General features: G+C 45.3%; 1 protein-coding gene across 1 annotated transcript in view; it reads left to right on the top strand.

Moving 5' to 3' along the window:
- The first annotated feature begins 6,854 nt into the window (after positions 1-6,854).
- Positions 6,855-25,555, top strand: part of MED4 (mediator complex subunit 4) — a 59,330-nt gene continuing 40,629 nt past the window's right edge. The window contains exon 1 of the mRNA XM_077297402.1: positions 6,855-6,998. The gene's annotated coding sequence lies outside the window, so the exon portion shown is untranslated. The remainder of the gene's footprint in view (positions 6,999-25,555) is intronic.

Here is a 25,555-nt window from a genome sequence, read left to right as displayed (position 1 = left end):
CTTCAGTGCCATCAGACGTACCATAGCCCCCCTTAGCGGCGGAGCCACAGTACTGCAACGACCAGGACTCTGGGGCGCTGCACTAGTGTTTCATTTCAGCACTCCTGTGACCGAATCCCATCACCATATCCTGCTTCCTTCCTCCCTTGGAGGTGTTCGGCTGGAGCTGCAGCGGTACTCGACACTTTTTTCATCCTTTGGGCTGCCTCCTCAGCGCTCCTACATGACAGCCATATACTGACTTTCATTTTATTGCTTTGTCAGCTTCGCCTAACGCCAAAACTCTGGCGCAAATCTTCGTCAGGGAAATAACAAGACTGCATGGGATTCCTACGGATATTGTTTTGGATCGGGTGGTGCAGTTAATCTCCAAATTCTGGAGGGCGTTTTGTACCCATCTGGGGATCCATTTGTCTTTTTCTTCAGCTTTTCACCTGCAATCTAATGTGCAGACTGAACGGGTTAACCAGAGTTTAGAGACATATCTTAGATGTTTTGTGTCTGAGAATCAGGAGGACTGGGTGACCTACTTACCGTTGGCTGAATTTGCAGTTAATAATCGCTGTCAGGAATCAACCGGTAAGTCCACGTTTTTCGGGGCATGTGGGTTCCATCCGCAGTTTAGTTCGTTCAATGGTGATCGCCCTTCTGGTTTACAAGAGGAAGAATGGTTCTCTTCTTCTATTTCTACTAAATGGCAGGGGGTGATTAATAATTTGCAAAAGACGGGTTCCGAATATAAGAGTGTGGCTGATCGGAGACGTTTGGTGGGTCCGGACCTGTGTGTTGATGAATTGGTATGGCTGTCCTCAAGGAAAATTAAGCTAAAGGTTCCATCTTGGAAATTGGGTCCCAGGTTTATTGGTCCTTATAAGATCTTGGCCGTCGTCAATCCGGTAGCATTCTGCCTTGCTCTGCCACCTACTTTTAAAATCCATAATGTTTTTCACCATTCACTTCTCAAGAAGTACGTGGTATCTGCAGGATCTTCACCTCTGCCACCTTCTACTGTCGTTGTCCATGGTAACCTGGAATTTCAGATAGCTAAGGTCTTAGACTCTCGTCTTGTTCGTCGGTCACTTCAATACATGGTGCATTGGAAGGGGTACGGTCCTGAGGAGAGGATGGGAGTTCCTGCTTCTGACGTCCATACGGTCAGGCTGGTTTGGGCCTTTCATGCGGCCCACCCAGATAAACCAGGTCCTGAGAGTCCGGAGGTCCCTCACAGAAGGTGGGGTACTGTCACGGAGTTACCGCGACAGAGCAGTACCAGAAGACCGCGGCGTCTGATGGCTCCTGCTTCGCCGCTGAGAAGAAGCACTTCTCCAGTGTATTAAAGGTGTTGGTTTTCTTTCAGCAGGACAGGGGTTAATAGGCCATGTGGAAATCCCTGCTTTCAGCTGTACTTGGTTAGCCACTCCTCTCTCCTATAAAAGCTAGGCCTTCTGGTCAGATCCTTGTCTGAGATAGCACTTGCTTGATAGACCTGGAGTAGTGAGGAGCTAGTGTTTGGAGAGCTAAGGGAATTTATTGTGCGACAATTGTTTGGTTTTGTACGCTTGGAAATTCCTCATTCTTACCTGCCTTATTTACTTCCCCCGTCCTTCACACCCTGGTGAATACCTCTGTTATTTGTGAGAGCATATTTTGTGTGAGTGGAGTTTATTTTTACCCTTGTCTTGGTTCTCTGTTATGGATCCCAATGGCTAGGGGATCGCACTGGACAAGCAAAAATAACTAAAATAACGGACGAGCTCTAGGGTGATGGAACCTGGGCTGACCGCTGCCCTACTCCTGACAAACACAACTAGAAATAGCCAGGGAGCGTGCCTACGTTGATTCTAGACGCTTCGCGCCAGCCTAAGAGCTAACTAGCACTGCAGAGAAAATAAAGACCTAACTTGCCTCCAGAGAAATAAACCCCAAAGGTATAGTTGCCCCCCACATGTATTAACGGTGAAAATGAGAGGAAGGCACACACATAGATATGAAAATAGAGTTAGCAAAACGAGGCCCGCTATAACTAGAAAGCAGAAGGATACAAAAGGGGTCTGAGCGGTCAGCAAAAAACCCTAATCAAAAACCATCCTGAGATTACAAGCACCCATGTGCCAACTCATGGCACATGGGGAGCACCTCAGCCCACTAGAGCTTCCAACTAGCATAGAGTAATATTTAGCAAGCTGGACAAAAAAACAAAACAACTGAAAAGCATAACTTAGCTTATCCTGAGAGATCTGGAAGCAGGTAGTCAGAACCAAACTGAGAACATCTGAGAACATTGATAGCCGGCAAGGGAAAGACAGGGAAGCCAGGTTAAATAGGAAACACCCAGCCTCTGATGGACAGGTGGAAACCAGAAACCGCAACCCACCAAAGTCACCCAGTACCAGTTGTAACCACCAGAGGGAGCCCAAAAACAGAATCCACAACAGTTCTCCTGTTTGTCGGGTTGGTGTACTGCGTACACGATAGCAACTCTCTTCCCCGGGTGGGGAAGGGGATAGGCACAGGGCTGCAGATAGGAGGGCAAGGGAGGAGGCCCCGGCATCCTCGCCATCTGAGGTATCCCGGGGAACAGGGCAAGTTAGGACGAACCCTAGAGTTAGGGCCAGGAGAGGAACCCCTGGTCCCAGTTTACTCGCCAGTCCAATCGTGACAGTACGGTTGAACCTTCCAGGCTGAGGACCTCTGTGAGGATGAAACAGTGTGGTTCTGGATTTCTTGATCCCACAAATCTCACACAATTCCTAAATTAGTCGATTCTCAAAGTCTTTTCCTTGGTGAGAATGGATATGTGCTGGCAGCCCTTAAAGCACCAAGAATTTCTCCCACAATATTTTGGCCATGGTAGTTGCCCTCTGACCTTTGGTGTTGTAAGCTTGAGCATATCTTGTGAAATGATCAGTGACCACTAGAATTGATATTTCCTTCATCAGGCTCAACTGAAAGGAAGTTGATGTACACTAGTTCAAAGATGCCATAACTTGTAATGTTAACAAGGGGGGCAGATCAAGAAAGCAAAGTTTTTCTCAGGGCTCACCGCGCACAAGATTTACAGTAATTCTCAGCTTCCATTCTTGGCCAGTAAAACTGATCTGCTATGAGACTAGTGGTCTTCTCGGCACCCATGTGGCCACTGTCGTCATGCTGCGCCTTCATTGCCATCTTCTGAAACTGAGTTGGAAGCACCAGCTGTCTACGAACTTCCCTGTTCTGACGCTTGACCACTCAGTAAAGCAATCCATTTTTCACAACAAGGGAGTCTAACTGACGGTTCAGCAAGACAGACTCTTTGGTTCTCAATGCATTTCTCTCAAGCCTTCGGCCCCTTTTCGACCACAATCGAACAACAACCACAGAAGGATCTTCCTTCCATAATAGCGTTGCATACAAGTGGCACCAAGTAAGAAACACTGTGGATAATAGTAGGATATACCTATGTGTCAATAGCATGAGATGCCACAGGAATAAGTACCTGCTTACCCATGGTAGGTCCAGACTACTACAGTCCTCCTTGAAGCCCTTGAATAAGTAAGAAACACTGTGGATAATAGTAGGATATACTGTACCTATGTGTCAATAGCATGAGATGCCACAATATTAAGCACTTGCTTACCCATAGTAGGTCCAGACCACTACAGCCTTTCTTGAAGCCCCTTGCTTGCTTTATCAAAGGGGAGTGGATAAAGTGTCTTGTCTCATGCAAGTAATATAATAATATAATAATATATTATATATATATATATATATATATATATATATATATATATATATATATATATATATATATATACACTCACTGGCCACTTTATTAGGTACACCTGTCCAACTTCTTGTTAACACTTAATTTCTAATCAGCCAATCACATGGCGGCAACTCAGTGCATTTAGGCATGTAGACATGGTCAAGACAATCTCCTGCAGTTCAAACCGAGCATCAGTATGGGGAAGAAAGGTGATTTGAGTGCCTTTGAACGTGGCATGGTTGTTGGTGCCAGAAGGGCTGGTCTGAGTATTTCAGAAACTGCTGATCTACTGGGATTTTCACGCACAACCATCTCTAGGGTTTACAGAGAATGGTCCGAAAAAGAAAAAAAATCCAGTGAGCGGCAGTTCTGTGGGCGGAAATGCCTTGTTGATGCCAGAGGTCAGAGGAGAATGGGCAGACTGGTTAGAGCTGATAGAAAGGCAACAGTGACTCAAATCGCCACCCGTTACAACCAAGGTAGGCCTAAGAGCATCTCTGAACGCACAGTGCGTCGAACTTTGAGGCAGATGGGCTACAGCAGCAGAAGACCACACCGGGTACCACTCCTTTCAGCTAAGAACAGGAAACTGAGGCTACAATTTGTACAAGCTCATCGAAATTGGACAGTAGAAGATTGGAAAAACGTTGCTTGGTCTGATGAGTCTCGATTTCTGCTGCGACATTCGGATGGTAGGGTCAGAATTTGGCGTAAACAACATGAAAGCATGGATCCATCCTGCCTTGTATGGAGCATCTTTGGGATGTGCAGCCGACAAATCTGCGGCAACTGTGTGATGCCATCATGTCAATATGGACCAAAATCTCTGAGGAATGCTTCCAGCACCTTGTTGAATCTATGCCACGAAGAATTGAGGCAGTTCTGAAGGCAAAAGGGGGTCCAACCCGTTACTAGCATGGTGTACCTAATAAAGTGGCCGGTGAGTGTATATATATATATATATGTACACACACACACTAAAAAGGCGCCGATAATTGTCAATTATTTGACAATTATCGGCGCATGCGCCTTGGACTCCAGACACATGGAATGTGATTTCCTCCACAACCATCACCAAGCTGTGCGCATGCCGGTGACGTAGCACCCGATGAAGTCATTAGACATGCACACTGTGCTGGTTCGATAGCCACCGAGGAAGTGATGTGCTGGAAGAATTACAGTGCACATGCGCACTATCGGAAGCCAAATGTTGCTTCTGGATCCGTTTTTTTTCTCATAGACCTGTATTAGCGACGGATTTTGACGGATGGCCTTCTGTTTCATCCGTCATTTGACGGATCCGTTGTAGTCTTTGTCCATCGGCCGGAGACAACGGACAAAGTAACGTTTTTTGTGTTCGTTGAAAAGTTGGACAGCGCCGAATCCTGCGCCGTCCGTCGTTGGCTATAATGGAAACCTATGGGCACAGGATCCATCTTTGTCCGTCAACGCCTGCAAGAATTTCTATTCCTTTAATTTTTTCCATTCAGGGAAAATCTCTCTCTCTCTCTCCAGAATTCTGTTCCTTTAAATTCCTGAGACAGCTGCTTCGACGGATCTGTAAAAAAACCGGATCCAGTGCATCAGTTTTTTACAATCTGTACAGAATCCGTCTTTTCAACACTGACGGATTGTGACCGATTCTAAAAAACTGATATGTGAAAGAGGCCTAAGTGACTACCGGATATTCACTAGAGCCTCTCATGGTGAGGATAGGCTCGGGTGCCGATTGTCACAGGTACCACTCTGATGCAGTTCCTGGGTTTGCAACAACTGACCGGAGGGTGAGTCGTGATGTCACAAATCCCCCCCCGTGGGTACATTCTATACGTGATGTCACAAATCCTCCCATGGGAACATTCTATGCGTGATGTCACAAATTCCTCCATGTGAGAACATTCTATGCGTGATGTCACAAATCCCCCCGTGGGAACATTCTATGCATGATGTCAAAAATCCCCAACGTGGGAACATTCTATGCATCATGTCACAAATCCCCCCCCCCGTGAGAACATTCTATGTGTGATGTCACAAATCCCCCCGTGGGAACATTTTATGCATGATGTTAAAAATCCCCCCTGCGGGAACATTCTATGCGTGATGTCACAAATCTCCCCCCGTGGGAACATTCTATATGTGATGTCACAAATCCCCCCGTGGGAACATTCTATGCGTGATGTCACAAATCCCCCCCGTGAGAACATTCTATGCGTGATGTCACAAATCCCCCCGTGGGAACATTCTATGAGTGATGTAAAAAATCCCCCCGTGGGAACATTCTATGCGTGATATCACAAATCCCCCCTGTGGGAACATTCTATGCGTGATGTCACAACCCCCCCCCCCGTGGGAAAATTCTTTGCGTGATGTCACAAATCCCCCGCTGTGGGAACATTCTATGCGTGATGTCACAAATCCCCCCTGTGGGAACATTCTATGTGTGATGTCACAAATATCACCTGTAAGAACATTCTATGCCTGATGTCACAAATCCACCACCGTGGGAACATTCTATGCATGATGCAGGGCGGACTGGCCATCTGGCAATTCTGGCAAATGCTAGGAGGGCCTGTCTGGTCATGGGCCACCTTATCTGCTACATTGTTAACAGTATCAGTGTTCTCAAGACACCCATACTGTTAATAGTTGTGACGGAGATATCATTAGAAATATTGATCTTGCAGTAAATCTTGAATTCTTCCATGCAGGGTAATATTAGTAATATGGGTTGGGGATGGGGATAGCATGGGCCTATGTGATTTCAAATGCCAGGGCTAAATTTTAGCCCCAGTCCGTGCCTGGTAAGAGACATGGGTACGAGGTACAGGATAATGAAAGCAAAGATGTAGTCAGACAACCCGAAGTCAGGGCAGGGCACAGATTAAATGTACATAGCAGAAGTCAGGAACAGAAAGATCAGGATAAATGGTAAACAAGCCAGGTTAACAGGAGAAACACAGGAAGGAGAGAAAATCTACTAGGAACCTAGTCTAGGAGTGGAAGGTGGCGTTCCCTGATATATCACCTGGTGGCAAGTGATAAGCTGAGGAAGCAGATCTCTGCAGGACACAGTGGATACAAATTCCTGCAGAGTTGGCCATGCCTCCCTATACCCATGTGGAGAGTCACAGCAAGAGGCAGAAAAAACAGCAGAGCTCAAAGTGTTGTACAAGACAGCTCAGAGGGATGGTCGTGTACTTCAGTGAGTAGGGCAGCGCTTAGAAGGAGTGTGAGTCGCTGGCATAACACGGTAATTAAACTAATAACGTATGTTCCTCATTCTGGCACCCAAACATTAATAATGTCTTTTGTCCTGGTTCCTATCCTGTAATAATGTCCTGTTCAGTCCAAATGTTATAATAATGTCCCTCATCCTGGCCTCCATCCTGTAATAATGTCCCTTACCCTGGCATAATGTCCTTCATCCTGGCCCCATACTGTAATAATATAGTACATATTAGTCCCCATCCTGTAACAATGCCCCCCATCCTGGCGCTTTTCACATACACATTAAATAAAACAAAAAAAAAGCAAAACTAAACAGACTATTTTTCTCACCTGTCCTCACTCCCACTGACCAAATACTGAACGTGTAAACGTGGTCAAAGGATGCACATCCAGCTGAAATAGGCGCTGACATCGAGGGGCCCCCTTACTTCACAGGTCGCATCCTTTACACCTCCTGATGAACACTGATATAATCAAATCAATGTGATACTGCAAAAATTCGGCTTTAGGCTGCCATCACACTAGCAGTATTTGGTCAGTATTTTACATCAGTATTTGTAAGCCAAAACCAGGAGTGGAACACTTAGAGGAAAAGTGTAATAGAAACATATGCTCCACTTCTGCATTTATCACCCACTCCTGGTTTTGGCTTACAAATACTGATGTAAAATACTGACCAAATACTGCTAGTGTGACGGCAGCCTTAAACCGAGTGGGTAGAACAGCAATTGAATTATAGCAGCTGATGCCATTAGTCCTAAGCAAATTTAAATTGACAACAGGATGCAGAGATTTGATGCCAGCAGCATTTCACTGGCAGGTTTAGTGCGTCATCTGCTCTGAAACCTTCGGTAATGAGGCCGCCCTTGTAAACTAGAGAATAGCAGCCACAATCCTGTAAATTAACAAGAAAGACTCTGTCTTTTAATTTATCAGCTTAGGCCCCCGGAAATATATATTTCTACATTCTCATTGTACCAAAAATGGTGCACACACAAACTTACAATAAGGTTTTGTCAGGTCCTTAGGCATTATTACAATGATGAAATCTGAAGCTACGATATGCACCTTTAGATTATATCATCATTTCGCTTTCCCTTTTTGTCCAATATAGAAGTAAAAAAGAAACACAGGCTGGTCCTTGTCTATGCTACTAAGCAGATAATATATTAATTAGCATATTTTTTATGATATTATACAATATAATAGATTAGATCAACTATCCATCCCCGCTCCATATAAACATCCCCTCTGTTTCCCTCCATCCATAAACATCCAGCAATCCTCGGTGGTGATAGGACATGCACCAAAACACTTTCTGCCTCAGGCCCAGCTGCCTCTATATTTACACGGGGGGCAGTTAGGGAGATATTACCCTCCTTATCAAATAGTTTAATGACTTAGGCCTCTTTCACACTTCCGTCGGTACGGGTCCGTCACAATGCGACGTGGGCACGACGTGGGCAGAGGATGCAGTTTTCGACGGATCCGCTGCCCATTCTGCAGTCCGGAGAGGAGGGGGCGGAGTTTCGCGGTCGAAAATGGCCGACGCGACGGACAAAAAAACTTTCACTTGAACTTTTTTGTGACGACGGTCCACCAAAACACGACGGATCCATCGCACGACGGACGCGACGTGTGGCCATCCGTCGCGATCCGTCGCTAATACAAGTATATGGGCAAAAAAACGCATCCTGCGAGCACATTTGCAGGATCCGTTTTTTGCCCAAAATGACGGATTGCGACGGATGCCAAACGACGGAAGTGTGAAAGAGGCCTTATCTGATTCAGGCTATGTGCACACGAAGGAAAAGTGGTGCAGAATTTTCTGCACAAAATCCGCATCTCCTGGCAGAATCCGCAGCTGCGGATTTGCCGCGGTTTTTATGCGGATTTTGTGCGGTTTTTGCCACTGCGGATTTCTATCATGGAAGGGTGCAGAAACGCTGCAGATCCGCACAAAAGAAGTGACATGCACTTCTTTGAAATCCGCAGCAATTCCGCACTAATTTTTCCGCATCATCTGCACAGCTATTTTTTTATCCCATTGATTTACATTGTACTGTACATCACAGTGTGGATCTGCAGCTATTCTGCGCGGAAAAATCTGCGGGGGATTGGCAGCAAATCCGCATCTTGTGCACATAGCCTTATACTCTGCAAGACTGACTGACAGCACAAGTCTTGCTGAGATTGGATAGTACCCATTTCAATTCCTCCAATTTATATTATGTTTAAAAGGGATAACAATCACCCAATTGCACTCATGAAACATATGAATCATGTCTGCTTCTTTTAAATACAATGGATTGATATGTATAAATCTTTCCCTGAACCAGGTGATAATACTCAGCAAACATATAGGTGTAAAATTGCTCCCCATAGCAATAGCAGATAGCTGTTTATAAAAATTTCCACTATCACCTGCTGCGGCTCGGACACTATCGCCTGCTGCAGGGTTAGAATCCCAAAAGTGCGCACGCTGCCCAGTGCCCGCACTTTCTGACCACATGAGGAGATAGTGGAGGAAGAGAAGTAGGAGGAGGAGACAACATGGACAGAGAAAAGGATAGGGACGTCCACGGTGTGCGGTAGCAGCCAACCTAATGGCTAGGAGTCGGTCTTGGCATTTTTGCACCCTGCTCCATCGTTTGCTGTGCAGCTGAGGCAGCGTAACCACCACTTCTTCCTCCGACCTGCCCATGTCACTCAAATGGCCTTGACTACATGTGGGGTCTAGGACCTCATCATCATCACATGATCACACCTCTGCAGTCTGTCCATTACTCTGCTCCCCTACTAATCCACTTCTGTCCTCACTACTCCTCCGCTTCTCTTTGCAAATCCCTTAACTGTCTCCCAATTCCACACTTCCACACCATATCCACTTAAAGCTACTAACAGTGACCTACAAAGACATCCAAAATCTGTCCCCCTACATATCTCTGAGCTAATCTCCCAATATTTTCCACCACATAATCTCTGGTCCTACCAAGACCTACTTCTCCGATCCGCAATCGTACGTTCCTCATCCAGTCGCCTGCAAGACTTTTCTATGAGTATCCCCCATCCTAATTCACAACGAAAAAAGGAACCCGAACAAATATCCAGTTCTTTAAATAAAGAAAATATTTATTTAACGATACATAAACCATAGGGAGGGGTGGGAAGGTACCAAAGGAAAGAAGGGGGCAACTTGGGGGACACTGATTGACTGAAACTCAATATAAATATACACAATGTGGCCCAGAAAAAATTATTACATCATGGTATGCTTATATAGTTTTATAAAAGGTCATTATACCACAAAAAATTGGAAGTGCAATATAATCTAATCAAGAGGCAAATGTAAACAGTGTGCAGGCATTTCAAGAGTTAAACCAGTATACACTAAGTTCATCATGTATGGGGGCTAGAATGAGGCTGCTAGTCACCAAGCATATGTATGCATCCATAGCTTAAGGTATAATTAATCACATCCAAAAGTTAGCCATGAGCCACCCAATAGATTACCTTGTGCCTGTACAGTCAGAGTCCCCGGGATGCGCCCTGCCCCGACGCATGTTTCGGCGTCTGCCTTCGTCAGGGGGTATCCCCCATCCTGTAGAATTCTGTGGCCCAATACATCTGATTATCCCCTACACTTGGAACTTTCAAGCATAACTTGAAAACCCATGTCTTCCGAACAGCTAACAGCCTGCAATGATCCCGCTGCCACCTCACCAACACCAGAGCGGCTGCAGTCTATAAACCTACTGTCTCCTTCCTCATTATCCTGTAGAATGTAAGGCCACAAGTGTAGGGTTCTCTTCTCTATTCTCTCTGTACCTGTCTCTCACTATTAGTTTGTTAATTGTAATTTCTATTTGTATTTTTTATGTAACCTCTCCTCATGTAAAGCACCATTGGAATCAATGGTGCTCTAAAAATAAATACAGTGCCTTGCGAAAGTATTCGGCTCCCTGGAACGTTTCAACCTTTTCCCACATATCATGCTTCAAACATAAAGATACCAAATGTAAATTTTTGGTGAAGAATCAACAAGTAGAACACAATTGTGAAGTTGAACGAAATGTATTGGTGATTTTAAATTTTTGTGGAAATTCAAAAACTGAAAAGTGGGGCGTGCAATATTATTCGGCCCCTTTACTTTCAGTGCAGCAAACTCACTCCAGAAGTTCATAGTGGATCTCTGAATGATCCAATGTTGTCCTAAATGCCTAATGATGATAAATATAATCCACCTGTGTGTAATTAAGACTCCGTATAAATGCACCTGCTCTGTAATAGTCTCAGGGTTCTGTTTGAAGCACAGAGAGCATCATGAAGACCAAGGAACAAAACAGACAGGTCTGTGATACTGTTGTGGAGAAGTTTAAAGCTGGATTTGGATACAAAATGATTTCCAAAATATTAAACATCCCAAGGAGCACTGTGCAAGCGATCATATTGAAATGGAAGGAGTATCATGCCACTGCAAATCTACCAAGACCTGGCCATCCCTCTAAACTTTCATTTCAAACAAGGAGAAGACTGATCAGATGCAGCCAAGAGGCCAATGATCACTCTGGATGAACTGCAGAGATCTACAGCTGAGGTGGGACAGTCTGTCCATAGGACAACAATCAGTCGTACACTGAACAAATCTGGCCTTTATGGAAGAGTGGCAAGAAGAAAGCCATTTCTCAAAGATATCCATACAAATTGTTGTTTAAAGTTTGCAATAAGCCACCTGGGAGACACACCAAACATGTGGAAGTAGGTGCTCTGGTCATATGAAACCAAAATCGAACTTTTTGGCAACAATGCCAAATGACATGTTTGGCGTAAAGGCAACACAGCTCATCACCCTGAACACACCATCCACACTGTCAAACATGGTGGTGGCAGCATCATGGTTTGGGCCTGCTTTTCTTCAGCAGCTACAGGGAAGATGGTTAAAATTGATGGGAAGATGGATGGAGCCAAATACAGGACCTGTTGGAGTCTGCAAAAGACCTGAGACTGGGACGGAGATTTGTCTTCCAACAAGACAATGATCCCAAACATAAAGCAAAATCTACAATGGAATGGTTCACAAATAAATGTATCCAGATATTAGATGTCACGGGAAACCTAGGTGTCACGGGAAACTTAGGTAGGCAAGAGCTAATAACCCGGGCCCCTGCGATTTCCCTCAACTCTGGGAAACCCTGACTGACTCTTCTCCCAGAGTTTACACTGATGGTGTGCATGTCTGGGCCTCCATCCTCACCCTATCTCAGTTACAACCACTGGCTGAAACCACTACCCACCTCCCAGTGAAGAGACCACTAACCAATACCCACAGTTAGCACAGACAAGGATAACGGAAAATATACACCACGCCGCAGTCACTCAGGAATACACAATAAGTGCACAGGGCAAAAGAAATACAAATATAGGAAGGAGGAAAATATGACAAAGGGAAATATACACCACCAGATACGATACTCCTTTTCCTAGACCACCACTCCAGACCGAGATAACCAAGCACAAGACAGAAGCTATAATCGGCGACGCCCAATGTTCAGAAGAACAATATAAAGGCAGTGGGCGTGACCCAGCTTCCAATCCAAGCACCAGCTAATTTAACCCCGGACCAGCTAGATAAAATCTAGCCGACGCCACTGAGCGAATAGTGGACAAAAGCGGAATTACCGCTGTCTGTCGAACGCCCTAGTATGAACAGCGTCCGACATGACAGTACTCCGCCTTCTACGAGGGACCCCAGGGCCCTCACGACTTATAGGACCCGGCTTGTCCGGATGATGGCGGTGAAACATACTGACCAGCCGATCCGCATGAATGTCCGAGGCTGGTACCCAAGACCTCTCCTCCGGCCCATAACCATGCCAGTGTACCAAGTACTGTAAGGTGCGGCGCACTACACGAGAGTCAACCACCTTGGAGACTTCAAATTCCAAATTACCATCCACCAAGACTGGAGAAGGCATTGGTGTCGCATCCACAAGACCCACCATCTTTTTTAGCAACGATCTGTGGAACACGTTGTGTATCTTATACACCGTAGGAAGCTCCAATCGGTAAGCTACTGGGTTAATGACAGCGGTGACCTTAAATGGACCAATAAACCTAGGACCCAATTTAAGGGATGGTATTTTGAGTCTTATGTTTTTTGTGGATAACCACACCCAGTCATCCACACTCAGGTCCGGACCTGGCACACGCCTTCTGTCAGCCACACGTTTGTACCTAGCACCCGCGCTCAACAAGCGCTGTGTAACTCTCCTCCAGACTGATGACAGTTGTGCTCCTAACTGGTCTTCCTCCGGGACGCCGGAAGAGCCCCCCTGACTCAAAGTACAAAATTGAGGATGTAGCCCGTAAACACAAAAAAACGGAGACTCCCCAGAAGACTCCTGACGGTGATTATTGATGGCAAACTCAGCCAAAGGAAGGAACGTCGACCACTCCTCCTGGTTATCAGAAACAAAGCAGCATAAGTACTGCTCTAAATTTTGGTTCATACGCTCGGTCTGACCATTCGACTGAGGATGAAACGCTGAAGAATGAGACAACTTGATCCCCAGCCGTGAGCAAAACGCTTTCCAAAATTTTGCCACAAACTGAGTATCTCTATAAACGATGTCAGACGGAACCCCATGAAGTCTGACCACCTCCTGCACAAATTCCTGAGCCAGAGTCTTAGCGTTAGGCAACGAAGGCAAAGACAAGGATAAAGGAAAATATACACCACGCCGCAGTCACTCAGGAATACACAATAAGTGCACAGGGCAAAACAAATACAAATATAGGAAGGAGGAAAATATGACAAAGGGAAATATACACCACCAGATACGATACTCCTTTTCCTAGACCACCACTCCAGACCGAGATAACCAAGCACAAGACAGAAGCTATAATCGGCGACGCCCAATGTTCAGAAGAACAATTTAAAGGCAGTGGGCGTGACCCAGCTTCCAATCCGACCACCAGCTAAATTAATCCCGGACCAGCTAGATAAAATCTAGCCGACGCCACTGAGCAAATAGTGGACAAAAGCGGAATTACCGCTGTCTGTCGAACGCCCTAGTATGAACAGCGTCTGACATGACTTTAGAATGGCCAAGTCAAAGTCCAGACCTCAATACAATCGAGAATCTGTGGAAAGAGCTGAAAACTGCTGTTCACAAACGATCTCCATCAAACCTCACTGAGCTCGAACTGTTTGCTAAGGAAAAATGGGCAAGAATTTCAGTCTCTCGATGTACAAAACTGATAGAGACATACCCCAAGCGACTTGCAGCTGTAATCACAGCAAAAAGTGGCGCAACAAAGTATTAAGTTAAAGGGGCCTGTGACAAAACACTCCGGGATCGCCTTTGCTGGGGTCAAAGGTCACGTGGTTTGTGCATTGAACTCTGAGGCGACAGCAGGTTTCCAAGTTGACTGACCTCAGGTCAGGTTTATTAAAGCGAAAGCAAATACAGAAAACAAAACATAAAAATAAATCCTTGCCTGTCCGGCGCTAACTAAACAAATACGTTGCTATCTAACAACTGGGGGGGCTTCTCCCTCCCAGCTAACATTACACAGGTCATGAGCACAGCTCTCACTCACGTTTGCCTCACACAGACAGGCATTCTGTGTGCCCCAGGCTGACACCTGAAACCTCCAGCTGGTCAGCCTTTATTCCTGCACTTATTAACCCCTCGGTATCCTGAAGATACTGAGCGGCCTAATTCACATAGGACAAATACCTGGGTGAGATATACCTGCCCCCGACTACCAGACCGACATGACTCTTACAGGCCGAATAATATTGCACGCCCCACTTTTCAGTTTTTGATTTTCCACAAAAATTTAAAATAACCAATACATTTCGTTCAACTTCACAACTGTGTTCCACTTGTTGTTGATTCTTCACCAAAAATTTTCATTTGGCATCTTTATGTTTGAAGCATGATATGTGGGAAAAGGTTGAAAAGTTCCAGGGAGCCGAATACTTTCGCAAGGCACTGTACCTGCAACCTAGCCTAGCCTCATCACCAGAGGCTCTAGCAAAAACCAGGCGGTGGCTTAGTCACACACCTCCAGAGTCACACACCTCCAGAGTATGCCCGGTTCATGGTGCACTGGGTCCACACCCACCGCCGTCACACTGACTGTGGTTCTGGTGCTGTATTCATGTTCTGATGGTGGTTCTGGTGCTGCATTCATGTACTGATGGTGGTTCTGATCATGTAGCAATCCATAACATGCTTCATCTTAAAATTGAAAAATCCTCAAACCTTAATTTTGCAATTATGAGGTGGATTTGGTTGAATTTCTGCTGCAAAAACTCAGTATACGTTTAGTTGTGTTCATGCTGATTTTTTGGTACAGAAACTGAGCAGAAACTCTACAAAGTCTTCTCAAATACTCAATACTTGGTTCTGATGATGTATTAATGTAGTGACAATGGTTGTGGAGATGTATTCATTTAAGTACCAATTTATTTGTGGCTCTTCAGATTGGTTCAGTATGACAATGTGGCCCTTGGACAAAAAAAAAAAGATTTTTGTTTTGTTTACTGCCTAGTGATTCAGAACTCCCATAAACTACAGTGCAGCGAGCCCTAAACACAACCACTTGTCTAATTCACATACTTCTTTCTTGAGTGCCAAACAGGTTAAGAGACCTAGTATACAGGTCCTTCTCAAAAAATTAGCATATAGTGTTAAATTTCATTATTTACCATAATGTAATGATTACAATTAAACTTTCATATACTATAGATTCATTATCCACCAACTGAAATTTGTCAGGTCTTTTATTGTTTTAATACTGATGATTTTGGCATACAACTCCTGATAACCCAAAAAACCTGTCTCAATAAATTAGCATATCAAGAAAAGGTTCTCTAAATGACCTATTACCCTAATCTTCTGAATCAACTAATTAACTCTAAACACATGCAAAAGATACCTGAGGCTTTTAAAAACTCCCTGCCTGGTTCATTACTCAAAACCCCCATCATGGGTAAGACTAGCGACCTGACAGATGTCAAGAAGGCCATCATTGACACCCTCAAGCAAGAGGGTAAGACCCAGAAAGAAATTTCTCAACAAATAGGCTGTTCCCAGAGTGCTGTATCAAGGCACCTCAATGGTAAGTCTGTTGGAAGGAAACAATGTGGCAGAAAACGCTGTACAACGAGAAGAGGTGACCGGACCCTGAGGAAGATTGTGGAGAAGGACCGATTCCAGACCTTGGGGAACCTGAGGAAGCAGTGGACTGAGTCTGGTGTGGAAACATCCAGAGCCACCGTGCACAGGCGTGTGCAGGAAATGGGCTACAGGTGCCGCATTCCCCAGGTAAAGCCACTTTTGAACCATAAACAGCGGCAGAAGCGCCTGACCTGGGCTACAGAGAAGCAGCACTGGACTGTTGCTAAGTGGTCCCAAGTACTTTTTTCTGATGAAAGCAAATTTTGCATGTCATTCGGAAATCAAGGTGCCAGAGTCTGGAGGAAGACTGGGGAGAAGGAAATGCCAAAATGCCTGAAGTCCAGTGTCAAGTACCCACAGTCAGTGATGGTGTGGGGTGCCATGTCAGCTGCTGGTGTTGGTCCACTGTGTTTCATCAAGGGCAGGGTCAATGCAGCTAGCTATCAGGAGATTTTGGAGCACTTCATGCTTCCCTCGGCTGAAATGCTTTATGGAGATGAAGATTTCATTTTTCAGCATGACCTGGCACCTGCTCACAGTGCCAAAACCACTGGTAAATGGTTTACTGACCATGGTATTACTGTGCTCAATTGGCCTGCCAACTCTCCTGACCTGAACCCCATAGAGAATCTGTGGGATATTGTGAAGAGAAAGTTGAGAGACGCAAGACCCAACACTCTGGATGAGCTTAAGGCCGCTATTGAAGCATCCTGGGCCTCCATAACATCTCAGCAGTGTCACAGGCTGATTGCCTCCATGCCACGCCGCATTGAAGCAGTCATTTCTGCCAAAGGATTCCCGACCAAGTATTGAGTGCATAACTGAACATTATTATTTGATGGTTTTTTTGTTTGGTATTAAAATACATTTTTATTTGATTGGTCGGGTAAAATATGCTAATTTATTGAGACAGGTTTTTTGGGTTATCAGGAGTTGTATGCCAAAATCATCAGTATTAAAACAATAAAAGACCTGACAAATTTCAGTTGGTGGATAATGAATCTATAGTATATGAAAGTTTAATTGTAATCATTACATTATGGTAAATAATGAAATTTAACACTATATGCTAATTTTTTGAGAAGGACCTGTATAAGGTATCCAGAGATGTCTACACAGAGCACCAATAATACTTGTCACTCCCTGCTCCTCAGCTGATTGCCACTTCTCATCTGTGTGTGGCTGCTCACATATAATTAATTTATCGATCAATTTTCAGTCCCTATCGCTGGAGGCTGCACAGAATGGCATCGTGTGCAGCTTGTGTCCACCGGACCGCAGGTTGGGCACCTCTGCTATAAATGGTCCTAAAACGATAGATTATATAAATTGGGAGAAATCTTTCAAAATTATTAAATGTTGTCACCAAAACATATGATAAACAAATAACACATTCATAATAAATAGAAATAAGTAAATGCAGTCATTAATTTGCTTTAATTCTTTAAGCAAAAATAAAACTCATTAAAATATGATTTTACAGTAATAAAGCTAAAATAGGTGAATTTTGAATATCTAGATGGCTTTTTAGACAAAATGTGGAGAAACTATTATAGTTATCTAAAAAGTTTAATGGGACATATGCGAATTGAAAAAAGTATAAAAAGTTGTGGTCTTGAAAGTGGTTGTTTTGAAGAGTAGCATTATAAGGGACACCAGATATATTCTACTGAGCTATTGCCTTTTCTTCCCTGTCCAAATGCTGATGGTTCCAATTGTCTTTGTTCCCCCCTCTTGGTTTGCTCCTCACAATATGTTTTTCATTTTTCCAGCTTGGCCTGCCCTACTACATTTTGGGTTAGGTTTTATATGTTCATTCTTCCATGCTCTTCCTTGCTGGCTATACCTGTAGGCGAACTTGGATTTAGGAGCCCTTCAGCTAAGATGTTTACCTTCTATGGTAAACACCAGTTGAATTCCTGCAGTCTGTTTGTTTTCCTTCTCATTTTTTCTTACTTTCACCTCATTACATTTCTGGGAGGTTATTCTTGTCCTGTTTGCTTTTGCCTCTCCTTAGCTTTCCCTCTCTACCTTATATGAACGTGTATTAATTTTCTCACACTGGGATTTCATATCTTCCTGCACATTTTCCTCTTCTCTTGCTGGCAATGTGTTGTGGCTTTCCCTCTGGTTCCTCAGGAAGTACGAGAAATCAAGAAACCTCTTGATAGCCTATTAGGGAGCCAGGTCCAAGATGGTGTTTTTGAGTTGTGTTGCTGGGGTCCTTCTGGTTTGTACAGGGACTAGTTGGGTGTGTGTGTGGCGTCTCCTTGTAGCTGGTCTTCCCTCTTTTCCATTACCCATAAGTGAGTGTGTGTTACATTAATAATGCAGAACAGCTCTTTCTCTTCTGGGCTTTTCTGTCGATTAGGCGTGACTGCCGACATCATGCTGATTGATAGCTTGATCATTGCAGTTAGGTAACGGGGAGCCAACTGTTATTCTACATGATATCTGTAGTCTCGCCTCATCAACACAGCAGAGCAGAAGAGAAGCTGCTGCTCTGTCGGCGTGACGTCAGCAGAAGCTACTGAATCACCAACAGGAGCGGTCTGTGACCACTCTGAGCTAGCAGAGATTGGCGCTGGCTGCAACAGTCAGGTATGTAGGTAGCAACTGCCTGCCTGTTAGTATTTAGGCCCATGATAAAAAAAAAGAATAGTCCTGGCTAACCCCTTTGTTGTAATCCCTTTAATGTGTAGGACAGTACCAATTGTTAAATCAGGAAATATGAAATGATGGTGTGTTGGATTTGTAAACCACATATCCATGCCCTTTCCACTTCCTGCCGACTTCAACTCAAAAATATTTCACGAATCCGTTCATTCCTCAACCAAGAATCTGCAAAAACCCTAGTCCATGCCCTCATCATCTCCCGCCTCGACTACTGTAACCTCCTGCTCTGTGGCCTCCCCTCTAACACGCTCGCACCCCTCCAATCTATTCTAAACTCTGCGGCCCGACTAATCCACTTGTAACCCCGCTATTCCCCGGCTTCTCCCCTCTGTCAATCCCTTCACTGGCTCCCCATTGCCCAGAGACTCCAGTACAAAACCCTAACCATGACGTACAAAGCCATCCACAACCTGTCTCCTCCATACATCTGTGACCTCGTCTCCCGGTACTTACCTACACGCAACCTCCGATCCTCACAAGACCTCCTTCTCCACTCCCCTCTTATCTCCTCTTCCCACAATCGTATACAAGATTTCTCTCACGTATCACCCCTACTCTGGAACCCTCTACCACAACACATCAGACTCTCACCTACCATCGAAACCTTCAAAAAGAGCCTGAAGACCCACCTCTTCCAACAAGCCTACAACCTGCAGTAACTACCGATCGACCAAACCGCTGCATGACCAGCTCTACCCTCGCCTACTGTATTCTCACCCACCCCTTGTAGATTGTGAGCCTTCGCGGGCAGGGTCCTCTCTCCTCCTGTACCAGTTATGACTTGTATTGTTCAAGATTATTGTACTTGTTTTTATTAAGTATACCCCTCCTTACATGTAAAGCGCCGTGGAATAAATGGCGCTATAACAATAAATAATAATAATAATTTGTAATATGATGGATGCTAATAACACTTACTAAACCCTATGGGACTCTAACGGGGTCATTCCGGGTTCCATAATTGTGTCATGTATGCAGTGCTATTTTTTCTAGCAAATCATGACATTATCTGCAAAAGAGGCCTCCAACAAAGATGTAAATCTAGCAATAGGGGAGAATTTTCCCTGGGGTCAGGAAACTTAACTCCTGACATGATCTGCATAATAGTCAGTCATCAGCCATTTACTGTAATCACTTGTGGGACATATGAAAGAAACGTTTCATATTTCCACTGAACACTTGTCTGTGGGTTTTTTTTTTTGGTATTGGGCAAGAAATTCCAGCTAACATCTTATCTGATCAAAGGAATATTTTCTATATTATTCCCCTTTGGGTAACTCTCTCCATGTCTATTAGGTGTGAATGGGTTTAGCATGTGTATTTCATGAAGTTTTGTGCATCATTCTTAATCCAGAATCTGCTGTTGTAAAATGCACAAATTCTTTAAGAAGCATGATCATTTTAATGCATTCGACACATTTTTTTTATTTTTCTTATTTTACTTTGCCAATAAATGGGGGCTGTTTCAATAAGGGGTGACTGTTGGCACATTAAAAGTGGGCCGGGCTGTGGGGACATTATGAGGGGCTAGCCATGGGGACATTATAGGGGTTGAATTGGGGAATTATGAGGGACAGGCTGTGGGGACATTATGAGTGGGGCTGGATGTGCGGACATTATGAGGGGCTGGATGTGGGAACATTACAAGTTCTGCTGGATGTGGGGACATGGTCGGACTGGGCCACCGGAGAACCAAAGGATTCTCCGTTGGGCCCAGGCCCTGACACCTGCTGGAATACAGGGCCAGCAGCTGCCTAGGGCCCCCGCTGCTCCAGGAGCCCCCAGCCAGTGGGATGTCGCTAATATCGGCACACCACGCAGCTGCTATGGGGCCCCCAGTGCCAGCGGAGCAGCAGCGGGTGACAGGAAGCCTAAGCCTGTTCCCGCTGCTAAAGTGAAATGAATATTCACGCTTTCCCACGTCCCCATGGGCGTGGAGAGGAATGACTTCATTTCACTTTAATAGCGGGCATTGTTTGTCGCATGCTGCAGCTAACACTGCCCGCTATCAGGGCCCGCAGACCATGGCCCATACTCCCTCAGGGGACCCCAGCCCATGCGGCTGCTATGGGGCCGTAAGCCAGGGGGTCCCGGCGCCAGCGCTGCCCCCCAGCGCTCGTTAATGGAGTAGAGAGCGTCTGATGACGCTCCCTCTTCCGTCATTCCCCTCGCCTCTGACACACAGCGAGTGCGCGATGATGTCACTTCATCGCATACCTGCTGTGTGTGAGGCTGACTGCAGCGCAGCTCCTGACATCGGAGCAGAGCTGCCGCTGGAATCGGCATGGGAGCAAGGAGGAGAGGTGAGTATTGTTTTTTTTTAATATGTCAGTGAGTCCTGTTTGTATGGGGGGGTGAGCTGCATGATACCGTATAGGGGGTGAGCTGCATGATACCCTATGGGGGTGAGCTGCATAATACCATATGAGGGGGTGAGCTGCATGATATTCTATGGGGGGGAGTGAGCTGCATGATACCCTATGGGGTGGTGAGCTGCATGATATCCTATGGGGGAGTGAGCTGCATGATACCCTATGGGGGGTTAGCTGCATGATACCCTATGGGGTGGTGAGCTGCATGATACCCTATGGGGGGTGAGCTGCATGATACCCTATGGGGTGGTGAGCTGCATGATACCCTATGGGGGGAGAGCTGCATGATACCCTATGGGGGTGAGCTGCATGATACCCTATGGGGGGAGTGACCTGCATGATACTCTATGAGGGGGGGCAGCATGATGCCCTATGGGGGTGAGCTGCATGATACTTTATGGGGGAGTGAGCGGCATGATACCCTATGGGGGGAGCTGCATGATACCCTATGGGGGGAGCTGCATGATACCCTATGGGGGGAGCTGCATGATACCCTATGGGGGAGCTTCATGATACCCTATGGGGGGCAGCATGATACCCTATGAGGGGGGCAGCATGATTTACCCTATGAGGGGGGCAGCATGACACCCTATGAGGGAGGGGCAGCATGATACCCTATGAGGGGGCAGCATGATACCCTATGAGGAGGGCAGCGCAATACCCTATGAGGGGGCTACATTATATTCCATGAAGGGGCTGCATTATACTCTGAGGAAGTTACATTATATTCTGTGGGGGGTTGTATTATACTATTTGAAGGGGGCTGCATTTTACCCTTTGAGGGGGTTACATTATATTCTAGGGGGGGCTGCATTATGCCTTATGAGGGGCTTGCACTATACTCTAAGGGGGCTACATTATACCCTATGGGGGGCTACATTATACTCTGATGCTGGTTGCATTATATTATATGGGGGGCTACATTATATTCTATGGCGGACTGCATTATTTGCTATGAGGGGCTACATTATATTCTATATGAGGGCTGCATTATATTCTGTGAGGGGGCTACATTATACTATATGAGGGGGCTACTTTATATACTATGACGGGGATACATTATATTCTATGATGGGGCTACTTTACATTCTATGAGGGGGCTACTTTATATTCTATGAGGGGGCTACCCCAACCCCTGCTACATAATTAAGACGTGTACAACCTTATATTATACCCTGATATTAGCGCGTTTTACCACACAATTGGTGGTCTTGTATTTACTTCTATGTAGCTACATAGTGGGCCCCAAGAATGGTTTTCTCTGGTGGGCCCAAGGTGTTCCAGTCCGACGCTGTGTGGGGACATTATGACGGGCTAGATGTGAGGACATTATGAGGGGTTGGCTGTGTGGACATTACACAAGGGATTGTGGGGAACATCACAACAGGGGCTATAGGATACATCATATTATATGGGAGACTGTGGGGGACATTATACTTTATATAGAGGGCTGTTGTGTACATCATACTACTGAGAGGGGCTGTGGTGTGACCATACTATATAATGGGGCTTTGGACATCATACTGCATTAGAGGGCTGAGGAGGATATACTGTATGGGTGGGGGGTTATTGTGGATATACAGTACGGGCGGCAGTGGTAACCATCATACCTGTGTGAGGAAGTGTGTACGTTGGAGAGGACAATATGGTGGGCAGTATGAGGGCGTAGTGTGAAGAAGGGGGACAGAATGGATATGTAGAGGGGGCAGCTTGAAATGTAGGCACAGTATGGAGGGAGGTTAGCCTGGTGAGGAACAGTGTTATTATTATTATTTATTTTTATAGCACCATTGATTCCATGGTGCTGTACATGAGAAGGGATTACATACAAATTACAGATATAGCTTATAGTAAACAAACTACAGTTACGTCCATATATATTTGGACAGAGACAACATTTTTCTAATTTTGGTTATAGACATTACCACAATGAATTTTAAACAAAACAATTCAGATGCAGTTGAAGTTCAGACTTTCAGCTTTCATTTGAGGGTATCCACATTAAAATCGGATGAAGGGTTTAGGAGTTTCAGCTCCTTAACATGTGCCACCCTGTTTATAAAGGGATCAAAAGTAATTGGAGAATTGACTCCAAGGCTATATCATTGACAGGTGTGGGCAATCCCTTCGTTATGTCATTCTCAATGAGGCTATGTGCACACGTCAGGTTTTCTGGCAGAAATTTTCCTGACAAAAACCGGACATTTCTGCCAGAAATCCGCATGCGTTTTTTCCGCGATTTTACCGCGTTTTTATGCGTTTTTTTGCGTTTTTTTCCCAATTCATAGAATAGCAGGAAAAACGCGAAAAAACCGCAAAATTAATGAACATGCTGCTTTTTTTACTGCGATGCTTTTTTTTTCGCGGAAAAAAACGCACCATGTGCACAAAACATGCAGAATGCATTCTAAATGATAGGATGCATAATGTATGCGTTTTTAATGAGTTTTTATAGCGTTTTTATCGCGGAAAAACGCGGAAAAAAACGCGAAAAAACCTGAACGTGTGCACATACCCTCAAGCAGATAAAAGGCCTGGAGTTGATTTGAGGTGTGGTGCTTGCATTTGGAAGGTTTTGCTGTGAAGTAAACATGCGGTCAAAGGAGCTCTCCATGCAGGGGAAACAAGCCATCCTTCAGCTGCGAAAACAGAAAAAACCCATCTGAGAAATTGCTACAATATTAGGAGTGGCAAAATCTACAGCTTGGTACATCCTGAGAAAGAAAGAAAGCACTGGTGAACTCATCAATGCAAAAAGACCTGGGCGCCCACAGAAGACAACAGTGGTGGATGATCGCAGAATAATCTCCATGGTGAAGAGAAACCCCTTCACAACAGCCAACCAAGTGAACAACACTCTCCAGGAGGTAGGCGTATCAATATCCAAGTCTACCATACAGAGAAGACTGCATGAAAGCAAATACAGAGGGTTCACTACACGGTGCTAGCCACTCATAAGCATCCAGGGCCGTATTTGCCACTAGGCACTCGAGGGCACGTGCCTAGGGCGGTGACGATGCAGGGGGGCGGCACCAGAGCAAGGGTGTTTTTTTTTTTTGGAAAGTCCGGCGGGGTCACCTGGGAGGGGGACATCACATGAGCCAGTGCCACGCATGGGAGGGATGGGAGATGAGCCAGAGCCACCCCTGCATACAGGGAGGCCTGGGAGGGGGACATCACATGAGCCACGCATGGGGGGGGATGGGAGATGAGCCAGAGCCACCCCTGCATACAGGGAGGGGGACAACATGAGCCACGCATAAAGGGGGGGAGATGAGCCATCATCCATGCATACAGGAGGGGGGTCATTATACAGTATGGAGAACTGTGTGTGGCCATTATACAGTATGGAGCATCATGTGTGGCCGTTATACAGTATTGAGCATCATGTGTGGCCGTTATACAGTATGGAGCATCATGTGTGGTCATTATACAGTATGGAGCATCATGTGTGGCCGTTATACAGTATGGAGCATCATGTGTGGCCAATGGCCATTATACAGTATGGAGCATCACGTGTGGCCATTATACAGTATTGAGCATCATTTGTGGCCATTATACAGTATGGAGCATCATGTGTGGTCATTATGCAGTATGGAGCATCATGTGTGGCCATTATACAGTATGGAGCACTGTGGCCATATTGTTTCATTTATAATTATTGTATATAAAACAGTGTGATCAGCAGTGCTAAATGGCTGTGGTTGGGACGTGGATATGGGTGTGACTAGTTGTGAAATGGGTGTGGTCAGAGGCGTGGCCTAAAATTTGCCGCGGCGCGCGTAGCACACTTTATACCTCCTTCCCTTCTTCAAAAGTTGGGAGGTATGGTACTGCATTTGCCAGATCATGGCAAGTGCCGCAAATCCCATAGGGAATGAATGAGGCTGAACGCAGTGTTGCTGTAAGTGATCCGTTACGCGGCACATGCAGAAAAACTGCCCGATCTGCTGCAAAAGGCGACGTTCACATCAGCGATTCTTGCTAAAGTCACGGTCGATAGTGTTATACTCACCAAAGGGGGAGGCAGCACTAAAAGTGCCTAGGGCAGCAGAAACCCTAAATACGGCCCTGTAAGCATCAAGAATAAAAAGGCTAGACTGGACTTTGCTAAAAAAACATCTAGAAAAGCCAGCACAGTTCTGGAAGAACATTCTTTGGACAGATGAAACCAAGATCAACCTCTAACAGAATGATGGAAAGAAAAGTATGGCGAAGGCGTGGTACAGCTCATGATCCAAAGCATACCACATCATCTGTAAAACACAGCGGAGGCAGTGTGATGGCTTGGGCATGCATGGCTGCCAGTGGCACTGGGTCACTAGTGTTTATTGATGATG

This window comes from Ranitomeya variabilis, chromosome 3, assembly GCF_051348905.1.
Source record: "Ranitomeya variabilis isolate aRanVar5 chromosome 3, aRanVar5.hap1, whole genome shotgun sequence".
In the NCBI taxonomy this organism is placed as follows: Eukaryota; Metazoa; Chordata; class Amphibia; order Anura; family Dendrobatidae; genus Ranitomeya; species Ranitomeya variabilis.
The sequence above is the reverse complement of the archived record's forward strand: the minus strand, read 5'-3'. Positions and strand labels throughout refer to the sequence as shown.